The sequence below is a fragment of the Giraffa tippelskirchi genome, chromosome 10 (genome assembly GCF_054371585.1).
Source record: "Giraffa tippelskirchi isolate mGirTip1 chromosome 10, T2T-mGirTip1v1.2.pri, whole genome shotgun sequence".
Lineage (NCBI taxonomy): Eukaryota > Metazoa > Chordata > Mammalia > Artiodactyla > Giraffidae > Giraffa > Giraffa tippelskirchi.
Window position 1 is genome coordinate 56,861,772 of NC_137284.1, and position 12,518 is coordinate 56,874,289.

Genomic DNA, 12,518 nt, shown 5'->3' on the forward strand with positions numbered 1-12,518 from the left:
CCTTATGTTTGTGTGAATATATATATAGAGAGAGAAAGAAAGAATAAAATGAAAGTCCCCTTCCCTAGACCTTCTCAACTTTCAGAATATGGGTATTATACTCCCACTGCTTTGCTCAAATGCAGACCATTTGAGAACATGATAGATGAGGGAGTAAATTACTTTCAATAGACCATTTCCAACATTGTTTTCTCCTCAGACTATCACATGTCAATTTGATGGATATGAATCTGAAGATTCAATTTCAATAGAAAGGGTTACAGGGTCAGAATTCACTGTGCAGCCATCTTTGTACATCTCAGCAGCCCAGCTAAGACACTTCAGTGCTCACAACTTAAAGAACCCCTACTGTACCAGTCAGGGGCCTCTTCATCCCATGCCTCTCTTCAGAAATCTGACAAGCCATGCAAGGTTACCTAAACAGACATAAAACTTACCTTATTTCTTAAGCAGGGCAGTGAGGGGGACTGATAAACTTGCTATTTAACATCCAAACGATCAAATGCAATTTATACTTTATATGATACAAAGACTTAACTCTTGACTTTGAAAACATAGCAGGTTCTAAAACAGCCTTTTTTTTTTTACCTGTTTTCACCATCTTTACAGCAAAGTAGAATACAATACTATTGTTAATTAGTCAGTTACTCCTACTACTCCTAGTTTTGATACATGAATCCTAGAATAGGTAATATACAAAAAAAAACATAATATAACTCATCATAGAAAAAGTAATGTGGTTATTTGAATAGAAGGGATTCAGTATCTGTCCCCAGGTAAAATCTCAAGTTTTTACTATTAATATCATAAAGAAAAGATATACAAAACCAAGAGTTAGCATTTTTAATACAGAAACGGTAACAAGCAAAGAACTGATTCATTGGAAAAGACCCTTATGCTGTCACACAGTGTGCTCTTTGCTGTATTTGATTTTCTCACTCAACAATGCATTTGGGTTGGCTTGTTGTTTCATGCTATTGTGTGAAGCAGCAACCGTTCATTCTCCTCGCTATGAGTATATCATAGAGTATATCATTGTATGAGTATATCACAACTTATTTATCTATTCCACTGTTGATGAACCAGAGTGATCTTTTAAAAATGGAGATAAGATCAGGTAACTTCCCTAATTAAAACTCTTCATTTGCTTTCTATTGCATTTAAAAGATCCTAAGTTCTTACCATGGTACTAACCCACCCTGCCAACTCACCTTCCCACACTCTCAGTTTCTGTAATTCCATGGCTCTAGCCACACAGTCCTTATTTCTGTTTCTTCTCTCTGTTACATACTAAGCTCTTTCCCAACACACAGCCTTCACACAGGCTAGTCACTTTCTGGAATGTTTTCCTCGACCACAACCATCACGTCCTCCACCCAACCAAATCAAGGCCAAATGTACAGGGCTGGCTCTAACTCAGCTTATACCAAGGTCATCTTTTCAAACATGCCTTCCCTAACCTTAACCTCTTCCTATAAATACCTCCTCACTCTATTTTACACTACCTTGTTTGTTTCACTTTGACTTTTCACTTAAGTTCTGAGCAAAAAATAGTAAGGATATAATGCCTTTTATTTACAGAAGAGAGAAATAGTTATTTTTAAATCATAGCTCCAATGAGGGGGGAAAAGGGAGATTTAACATCTAGTGTGTGCTCACTCATGTCCGACTCTTTGCAGCCCCATGGAGTGTAGTCCGCCAGGCTCCTCTGTCCATGGAATTTTCCAGGCAAGACTACTGGAGAGGGTTGCCATTTCCTTCTCCTGGGGATCTTCCCGACCTTGGAATCGAACCCACATCTCTTGCGTCTCCTGCACTGGTAGGCGAATTACCTGGAACAGTTAAAGTCAAATGTCAATTCATGGAATCAATTCAATCAATTTAATAGAAACATCGCTCTCACTCATTTAGAGAGATGTCTTATTATTGCAACCTCCAAATTCCTAACTAAACTTCTAAGGTGCCTTGCAACACACCTTGTGGGAGTATTCCCTGCAAACCAAGTGGCACTAACTTCCCACAAACCATAAACAAAGAGTTCCAAGAACAATTCTTAAGTAGGCTGATAAGGAGTCTGTGGGGCCCTCAAGGAAGAAGGGGTGCAGGGCTCTCAAGGAGGAGAAAGGGGTCCAGCGTTCTAGAGGAGAAGAAAAGGACAAACTTTTATTTCTACATTCTTTTGTCTTAGTCACAAAAGACATTTTTTCTTTAAGCCCAGAGCTAATGATTAGACAACAAAACAACTCTTCTTGCTCAAGGGTATGTTTTTCTTTAAGCTCTGTACTAATGATTATATAACAACAATGTAACTTGCTTGAGGATATGTTTCTCCTTAACAAGAACCTTCTGACTAATCTTGCTTTCTTAAGATGTATGTTGTGAGAGTGGGTCTGGTAAAAGTATATAAGGCCTTGATAAGACTAGCAACTTTAGCCATAGGAATAAAGACTTTATTTTGGGGGGCTCCAAAATCACTGCAGATGGTGACCGCACTCATGAAATTAAAGGACGCTTGCTTCTTGAAAGAAAAGCTATGATCAACCTAGACAGCATATTAAAAAGCAGAGGCATTACTTTGCCAACAAAGGTCAACAAAAGTCAAGGCTATGGTTTTTCCAGTAGTCATGTATGGATGTGAGAGTTGGACTATAATAACAAAAGCTGAGCCCCGAAAAATTGATGCTTTTAAACTGTGGTGTTGGAGAAGACTCTTGAGAGTCCTTTGGACTGCAAGGGGATCCAACCAGTCCATCCTAAAGGAGATCAGTCCTGAATATTCATTGGAAGGACTGATGCTGAAGCTGAAACTCCAATACAATACTTTGGCCACTTGATGCGAAGAACGGACTCACTGAAAAAGACCCTGATGCTGGGAAAGACTGAAGGCAGGAGGAGAAGGGGCTGACAGAGGATGAGATGGTTGGATGGCATCACCGACTCAATGGACATGAGTATGAGCAAGCTCCAGGAGTTGGTGATGGACAGGGAAACCTGATGGACAGGGAAGTGTGCTGCAATCCATGGGGTCACAAAGAGTCGGACACGACTGAGTGACTGAAATGAACTGAACTGAACTGAAACGACTAGCGAGGTGGGGGGCACTCTCCATCCCCCTTTTGATGATTATGTCAGAAGCTGCCTCTGTCCTTTTTTACTGTAATAAAACTTCTGTCACACACACACACACACAAAAGAGTTTCAAGAACAAAATCACTCCATCTGAAGAAAGAGAGGTTTTATATAGAAAGTGTTTATAACATTTTCTACAAAGGTACAAAATGTTTTACAGAGGAAAATGAAGCAAAATTTCTATTCAGTTTTTCAAAACTAAACTAGAATTTTCAATGAACCAACTAGAGAAAGTAAACCAGCATATTTACGTAATTTGCAATTCCTGGACATTTCTAATTAAGCAAAGAAAAGCGGTATGTTTTTGAAAAAGTAATGTGTTTTTAAAGGATAGTAGGGAAATTAAATGTGTTCAGTTGGGTTTAACTTCTTCAAGAAAATAAGCTTCTTATTCTGGTAAGAAATGGGTCATAGCAATAAAAGTGTGCTGTAAATTCAACTTGACAAATGAGAAAATGAATTCCTGAGGGTAAGGCCTATTAAAGGAATATTTTAATTTAATCATGCAGTGAATATTTTTGAGAAGCTTCTATATATGCAAGAAACTGCCTTACATATTTTAATGAGGCAAAACATAGTATTAGCTAATATAGTAATAGCTTATTCTATTACTAACTTCTCAGACATAATATAAAAAGATCAAATATAAGGACAAAAATGCTAAACCCCTATATGAAGATGCCAGCTTCCAATATTTGCTTCTAAACTTCAAAATTCAACAATATGTTACACCTATAACTTAAAGGCATGTGCAGAGCTTAGTCATTTCAGTGAACAGAAAAAGTAGGCTTCTTTGACATAACATGTGATGTGATGCCACCTTATGGTTGAAAATTAAATATAATGATAAGTAATCGTTTTTTCAGATATTTTTTCTTAGATCCCTGGGAGTGGGGGAAATGGTGCATACTACTAAATCTATAAAATTCACAAACCTAAATACACACAACCAATTTAATCCTGGGAAGAAAATATAAAATTAATATCAATGCCTGACACACAGGAAGACTGCATTTTGTCAAAGGGTCTGCTCATCTGTCTACCTATTCTAGGTATTCTCATAGCAAATGTCAGTTGCATTTTTCTAGCTCAAATAACTGTTCTTTACTCTCAGGTTCAAAAAACCCAACAAAAACAAAGTGAAACCAAGCGAAAAATCTTTTAATTAGCCGCTTTTAATTTACTAGGCATTAGGGGGAACAATACAGAAGTCCCAGTTTGAGGGATAAAAATGGTCGAATATTAGAAATGTCATATCCTTTCTTGCATAGTTTTTTGCTTAAGCATAAATGCAAATTTAAGGAACTCAAAAAATAAACAAATACAATTGCTGTATTAGTCCAGTACGTAGTGTCAGTGGCTCCTCACTGAACGACGGGGAAACCCAGGCTGGGTCTTTCCCGTGCACTCTTCATCAATGGCACTGCTCTGCAGCACTCTGACCTTCTTGGGTCCCACGTCCTTCCATATCCTCCACGAACCTATGATTCACCTCCTTGTAAGCATTGTAGAAATCCCTCACTCAGTCTGCAATTGCTCAGAGTCCCAACTTGAAAGCTGAGCATCGCTATCAACCAATTTTTTTTAACTTTTTTTGCCACTATTTTTTAATTGAAGGATAACTGCTTTATAGAGTTTTGTGGTTTTCTGTCAAACGTCAATAAGAATCAGCCATAGATACACCCATGGCTCCTCCCTCCTGAACCTCCACTATCAACCACATTTTTCTAGTCCTAGTTAATTCTGTTTCTATTTATAGTTCAACAAATCCAAGGATTTGGGGAAATACATATCTTCTTTGATGTTTATTTAATCAAATGCTGTTTGCAAAATTGTCTATCATTGCAACACTGCTATAAAGCCTCAGTGGTTCCTGAGAGGAAGAGTGCCTTCTGGACTGAAAGTTACCAGAAAAGGCTCTCCTTTCATTTGAAAGTTATTTCTCCTGTTATACTATCAAATATTCTTTTTTCTTCTCTTCCTTCCCCTTTCCTAGCAATGGTAGCTGTGGGTAAAACCCTCCAGTGACTTTATAATAGCAATTTTAGTGTTCAATTATTGAATCCTTATCAGATATATAGGTTATTCTCTCTTGGTAGTCAATTTTTGGAAAATGTTATAGGAAAGTGATAGAAACAAACCCACTTGTAGACAAGGCTCTATTTAAGGGGTACTCATGCATTTAGGGGGAACAGGTTTGATCCCTGGGTAGGGAAGATCCCCTGGATACAGCAAACCACTCCAGTATTCTTGCCTGGAGACTTTTATGGGCAGGGGAGCCTGGCAGGTCCACGGGGTCGCAAAGAGTTGGACACGACTGAGAGACAGCATACATGCATGCATGCATTCAAAATGACTGCAAAATTAAAGAAATCAAATATAAAATGCTAATATCAGGGGAAACGATGACATTTATATGGGAACCATCTGTATTATCTTTGCAGCTTTTCTATACATTTAAAATTATTTCAAAAACAAAAGCTTATTAAAAATAAAGTTCAGCGAATTAGAACCGAATCCAGGTAATTTGTCTTCTCTCCATAAGCTTTACCAGACTGAGTCTTTTTCCCTCCTCCGCACATTTCCTTATGTATTCTATATACACAAGATCCTTTACATCTGCTAAGAGATTGGAGCTGTCATCTTACTCCTGAGGAGAAAGGCCAGCTTGGTGGCTGCTGGGTTTGAAGCTCCCTGTTCAAATGCCAGTGTATATAGAGACATGACTACTCTGAGAGCTTAGCCAGGTCACTTCCCTGTCTGTGATTTGCTTTTGTCTTATGCCGAAAGGGACAGATAATGCTTACCTCCCACCTCCACCAGAAAAAGGAAAAAAGTTGAAATGTTAATCTGAACATATTTTTTAAAAGGAAAAACAGCTTTAAGTGGCACTTTCATATACAATACAGAATATTAATATCTACTGGTTTTGTCAGCCCTAGCTAGTAAGCACCTCAGGGCAGATCCTACTTTTTGAATCTCAATAGCTACTCTTGAGTCCTTTCACAAATAATGATGCCAGTCCTTAAATCTCAAGTTTTAATTCTGAAATTTAGGATTCACTGATAGTAGCTACTAACAATGCACCTATTGCCATTTCCTAAATATTTGTTTTCCTTCTAATAGAGCACAAAGATCTCAAAACTCTGTTTTTATAAACCTGTTGACATCCTGAGAAAGGACTCGTCACCAGAATCACATCATAACACATAGATACCTACTCAATGACCCACTTGGGCTCTCCCGTTTGGCTGCCACTTCACTCCTGCCTCTCTCTGTGTTTAACCTTTTGCCTCCTCCAGAGCAGTTAGCTGAAGCCACAGGGTGAGGAACAGGGGTTCTTAGAAGCCGGGGAGATCAAAAGGGTCCACCCTGCATGAACAGCATCCCTCTCTTCCTGGGCAGTTTCTGCTACTGCTGGGGAAGGGCAATGGGGGGAGATTTTTCTATTAATTCCTAGCTAACATCTTCAGAGCAGGAATTTAAAAGTTTCATAATGAGAAGAAATGCAGAACTTAATGGTTACGGGTGATGTATACAGCCTTCTGTGTTAAGGAGAGAGGCAAAGCCTAAAGATTCTTAGTCCAAGTGGAGCACCACCCAGACTGTGTATGAGGAAATCTGTTGGACAAATGTTAGCTGCCTACCCTCCTCTTTCTTCTGACTGTAGACTTGCTTTTTTTTGGAAATGATGGACATTTTCTTTCCTAAAGATCCAGACAAAATATCATTGACCCTCGAGAACTGAGAAATTCCCACGGTCATCTCCTTGAGCCCATTCCAACACTTTGCAACTCCAAGAGACAAGTCACTCTTGCTTTCCAGAAAACACTCCAGGACAGGGAGCGGCAGGAGGGAGGCTTAAAGGGCAGGGAGGACCTCCACCTCAGGTGCAAGAGAAAGTCTCTGTGTACCCTTCATCACCTTACTGGCTCTGCAGCCCCATCAAAAACATAGTGAAAATCACCTGTATATGGAGGGACCTAAATACAGTCAGATTTGAGAGATCCAACAACATTCAAATACATGAAAATTTAGAACTACACTGTCTAATATGGTAACCATCAGCCACATGCAGCTATTTAAATTTAAATTACTTTAAACAAATTAAAAAAGTCTGTTCCCGAATCACATTAGCCACTAATGGCTCTTGTGTTGGACAACTCAAATATGAAGCACTTCCATCACTGCAGAAAGTTATACTGGCCAGGACTGATATAAATGGTACACAGAAGTACACCTGGACTCTTAAAACCCTGCTATTTCATCTTTGATTCTTTTTACTAAATATTCACGGAGTATTTATGTCATGCAAGACATTGGAAAAAAGTTCAATGAAGCATACAAAGATGAATATGATGATAATTGGGCATCAGGAGCTTACATTTGAGATTTAGAAATATACAGATACACGACTACCTATATTATAAAATAGAAGGATGTACAAGAGCAGAAGAACAAGCAAATTATTGTGCTTAGACAAACAGAGAAGGATGAAACCATTTTACACAGATCCTCGACAGTTCCAGGATTCCAAGATAACAGGCACCATCCTGATTGAGAAATCGCACATTTCCATGCTGTCAGTTCCATGTAAATAGCATTTGAACATATTCCATCAAAACTGCTTTGAAAACTTGTCCAAAATAAAATTTTCTTTGGTGAGAAGATGTAAGAAACCTAAGAGGCACCACATGCTAATGGAAAGAACATAGGATTCAAAGCAAGAAGATCTGTTTGACAGCTAAGTCCTATTTTCACAAGCTGTGTGACCTGAGTAAGCTATTAACTTTTCTGAGCCTCAAGATCTTCATTTTCAAAGTGGAAGAAACAATTCCTACCCCATCTGTCCCATAAGTTATTATTGTAAGAATAACCATGATAGTGAAAGAAGCTTAGAAACAGTAGAATGTCGTATTACTATTATCACAGAAAGTGACACGAAACATTGGAGGACATATAAATCCATTGCTGGCAAGTAACTTTGGACTGCATGTGGAAGGTTCACAATTCTGCACAAGGATATCAAATTCTGAATCCGTAAATCTTTATTTAGATCTAAAAGCAAAACACACACTCCCCGTCATCATACCTATCTCTTCTGTTGGGGTCACAACCATTGAAAGTTCACTGCTTCTTAATCCCAGAGGACAATCTGCCTCTTGCCAGCAGAAAGGAGGCCATGGTATTGAGGGTGAACTTACCATGAATGACAAATTAAAATTTTCCTGACTAGGACAAATTAGCAAATGAATGGGAAAGTAGGGTAGGTTTCTTTGCTATGGAGAAGAGAATGGATCAGTGGGATAATTGCCACAATGTACAAATGGAAAGAAAGGAGGCCTTGGAACAATTGCCAGATATGGGTTCTGTTGATTTCATGAGGAATTTTAATAAGAATTTCACACTTTGTAACCACAAGCTTTTGAGTCTGTCCGAGAAAATGCTAAATGCTTCTGTAAACGTAAAATGACACCACTTTTACTTTCCTACAACTCCTGGAAATAGCATGGGATGATTTCTTTTTCAGCAGAGAGTGTGACTAGATTGGGTTTTTCCCCAGATGTGTAGGGAATGGTTTCAATTACCTGGTGCCATGCCTTCATTTTTAAGCACCCCCTCGAACCTATTGGGTTTGGCAGTTCCAGTAAAAGGGTGGAACCACAGAGGGGCCCTTCTAGCCATCCAAGCTATGGTTTCACCATGCTCACCATGTAGCTGGCACAGACTCACATACAATAGAAAAGAAATGCTTACACCGGGATGCGAGGCACTGAATAGCATAAATTTTCAACAAGGAGGACTAAAGGTTAAAATAATAAACTTCAAGTGATGTATGCCACATGTGACATTTTGGTTCCAGACGTAACAACCCAAACCAAGGTCTTTTGCTTAACAATTCCAAAACAATATTACTCTCCTAGGTTTCTGATTTTGATTTTGCCTCAATCGTTCACAGATTACACACTTTGGCAAACTTGGACACAACATAGGACTGTTCAAAACGCACATGCCGGGAAACCTGCAAGATGATCTGCACTAAATCATCCCCGAATTCTTCGTTCCTGTGGTCACTTAACCATTTCCACAAATATGGCATGGACTTTTTCTTCAGGAGGAAAATTTGAAATAATCACTCTAAGTAAGTAGTACAGTGAACTCTCCCCTTCCGCAAATAAAACAATAGACATTTGTTCTAATATAATTGGCCATTTATCCCAGATCTCAGCAATTTATGGCTCAACTGTCTGAAACTGAAATCACAATTTTAATAGCAAAGTAGAGACTTATCAGTCACAGAAAAGTCTGGAAGTGGGCTCCAAAAAGGCCAAACTTTGGTATGCATTTCATAACGTAGTTGAAAGGTCCAATAGTCTAAGCAGTTCTTCATTATTTTAAATTATATTTTTAAATTATTTTGAAGACTTTGAAGCACATATTTTATCTTGAAATACTTCAACTTAATGTCCTTAAGTTCAGGAGTATAAAAAACAGCATGGAAATAACCATTCTTTAGTTTTCTCTTCTAGCCTCATGTTTGTAAGGAAGGTAAGTTATTGATTACCTTCCCTTGTTACATTATAATAAGGCTAGTATGAGACCCATGATCACAAAAGTGATTAGTAATGAAAACAATGGTGAATACTTAGGGATTTGCAGGTGACGGTATCTGAAAATAAGTGATGGCTTTTCCAACACTTTAGTTGAACTACATGAGCATAGGTAAATTTGTAATAAAAATACCATATATTACAATAGTAAAATATTAAAAGAGTAATGAGAAAGAAAGTCAACCAGACAGCTTCTAAATCACAGTTAACACAGGCTAGGTGACTAAATGTTTTTTTTCTTTTAAGCTCTTCAGAAAAACTACTTACAGTCCAAAAAAAAATGTATCACTGGGGCACAGGCAGAGTGGAGAAATGCAAATCAAATGTGATCCAGGTATTTACAGATAAAAGCCAAAGGAAGCAATGTACTCTGGGAGAAAAGTCAAAGGGAGTCAAATGACCATAACATGTCAGAGCTGAAAGGCCCTGGGAGCTTGCCTATCCTATCCCAGTATTTTATAAATGAGAAAAATAAGGCTCAGGTAAGAAATTAGCCTAAATTGAGGAAAGAGAAGAACTACAATTAAGTCTTTTCCTCCTATTCAACCAGTGCTCATTCTTTAGTCCCAGTTCTGATCAGGACACTTAATTGTCCGTGGGTGACAATGGGCAAATTCCAAAATCCTTCCATATCTCTGATTCCTCCTCTGTAAAAGGAGGATAATACCAACTACCCCATCATCTACATTAGATGACTGCACATTATTATATAGACAATTAGCATAAGAAAGTTACATGCTCAAAAGAATGAAAAGGCAAACATCAAAGCAGTTTCCTTTTTAAAGATTATTTGAAGTTACAAATAGATAGGAAATTCTCAAAGTTCAAGGCCCTAGGAAGGCTAGAGTCAGTAGACCCACAGACCAGTTATAAAACAAAGATGTTTTATCTTCTTGCAAATGCTTTTCCAAACTCATCCAAGTCAAAATGATCATGGAGAAGAAAAGAAAATCATGGCATTTGAATTAATAGGCATTAGACACTTGAAACACAGACCTGCAATACATAAGCAAATTTAAATTTAGGAATTTTCCTTTTGTGTTTTCCTCATAGTTATTCATGATACAGGCAATATCACTTGCAAGCAAAGTTAAACATTCTACACTGATGCCAGCAAACATTCTTTGCAGCAAAAACCTACTAATGAACATCTTCTCACCAGTGGGTCCCTACCACCTACCAAGAAGAAAAACAAACTAATTATTTTTCTTGAGTTTTTTTCAATTTTTATATTATTTTTTATATATTAAGCAAAAAGATGACTGAAAGCCTCTAGGCCCTTTAAATCATATTTTATTGCATTTTTCTTCACCTAGTCATACTATGGGAAGAAATAGCCCATTCTTGTTGATACTTCTTTGTGAAAGATACCGATATATGATTGTCTCACTCAAGTTAATATATGAAGAAACTGGCATAGAAATATATTATTAGCTTTGTTGACTGGTTGGTTTAGTCACTAAGTTGTATCCGATTCTCGTGACCCTATGGAATGTAGTCCACCAGGCTCCTCTGTCCATGGAATTTTCCAGGCAAGAATACTGGAATGGGTTGCCATTTCCTTCTCCAGGGAATCTTCCTGACCCAGGGATCAAACCCTGGTCTCCTGCATTGCAGGTTGTTTCCTGCATTGCAGGGGGATTCTTGACCAACTGAGCCACCAGGGAAGTCCCATATTATTAGCTTATTTCATTATAATTAATGCGCTTCTGATGACTAAAGAAAAGAAGCCTTCTTACATGACTCTGTGCCTTGAAGGTTCTTTGCTCATAGGAAAGCCCTGTCCTTTTCTGATAGATTCAAGTCTTTCTAGCTTTAGAGCATGGAAATAAGCATAGATTACAATGATTCCAATTACCACCAATATAATCAAGAAGTTTTTTTAAATAAAGGTTTATTAGAAAAGAGTTCAGAAATGAACCCATCACATGGGCTATCATCTATATGATCTGGATTCTTAAATATATCAAGCACACAGCTACATGTACTCCTTCAGTTACTGATGAGTTAATTTTGTTCTGTTCTCGATGATAGACTGATTCTCTGATACATACTCAACACCTGTCCTGCTCAGACCCTTAGTCCTAAGAGAAACTTGATAAAAGTGTACGGCATGAAAGCAAATCTCTCACCACTACAGCACTGAGGTGAGATTCTTCATTATAGAGATCCTGTGGTAAGGTAATGAGGACTAAAAATGGAAAAGGACTTCCACTTCTGGCCACCTGGAGAAGAAAATGGCAACCCACTCCAGTATTCTTGCCTGGAAAATCCCATGGACAGAGGCAGGCTACAGTCTACAGAGTCGCAAAGAGTCAGACACAACAGAGTGACAAATGCTTCTGGTCACCACAGAGAAACTTTTCCTCTTAAAATTATTAAACTTGACAAGACATATGAAATAACTGTTTTCAGATGTTGGACAACAGGCAAAATCTGATCCCTGAAAGATGGAAAATGAACAAGGTGAGCCTGGAAGTACTTTGCAGATCTCAGTGTGGAGCAGGAGGAAACAGATCAGAATTCAAGGCCACTGAGGCAGCTGGAATTCATGGGGCATGGTGCTAGACAGAAAGGGGCTGTGTAATTTGTTTGTACAAATATACAATTCCAACTTGAAAAAAGTGCTATAAAGAAATAAAAGGAGTTCCAGAAATCTGCACAGGGGCCCTCTTGAGTCTCAGGCTGAATACTAGGCAACAGATGCACAGAACAAGCCTCCACAAAGCCAGGGAAAGAACAACTATAGGGACCTATGGGCTGAACAACTACCACAGT

The 12,518-nt window shown here is 38.3% G+C and overlaps 1 long non-coding RNA gene across 1 annotated transcript in view; it reads right to left on the minus strand.

The window, feature by feature from the left end:
* Window positions 1-12,518, minus strand: part of LOC145522604 (uncharacterized) — a 140,033-nt gene that overhangs the window by 118,085 nt on the left and 9,430 nt on the right. The window contains exon 2 of the long non-coding RNA XR_014066055.1: window positions 1,660-1,832. This is a non-coding gene — a long non-coding RNA (uncharacterized LOC145522604). The remainder of the gene's footprint in view (window positions 1-1,659; window positions 1,833-12,518) is intronic.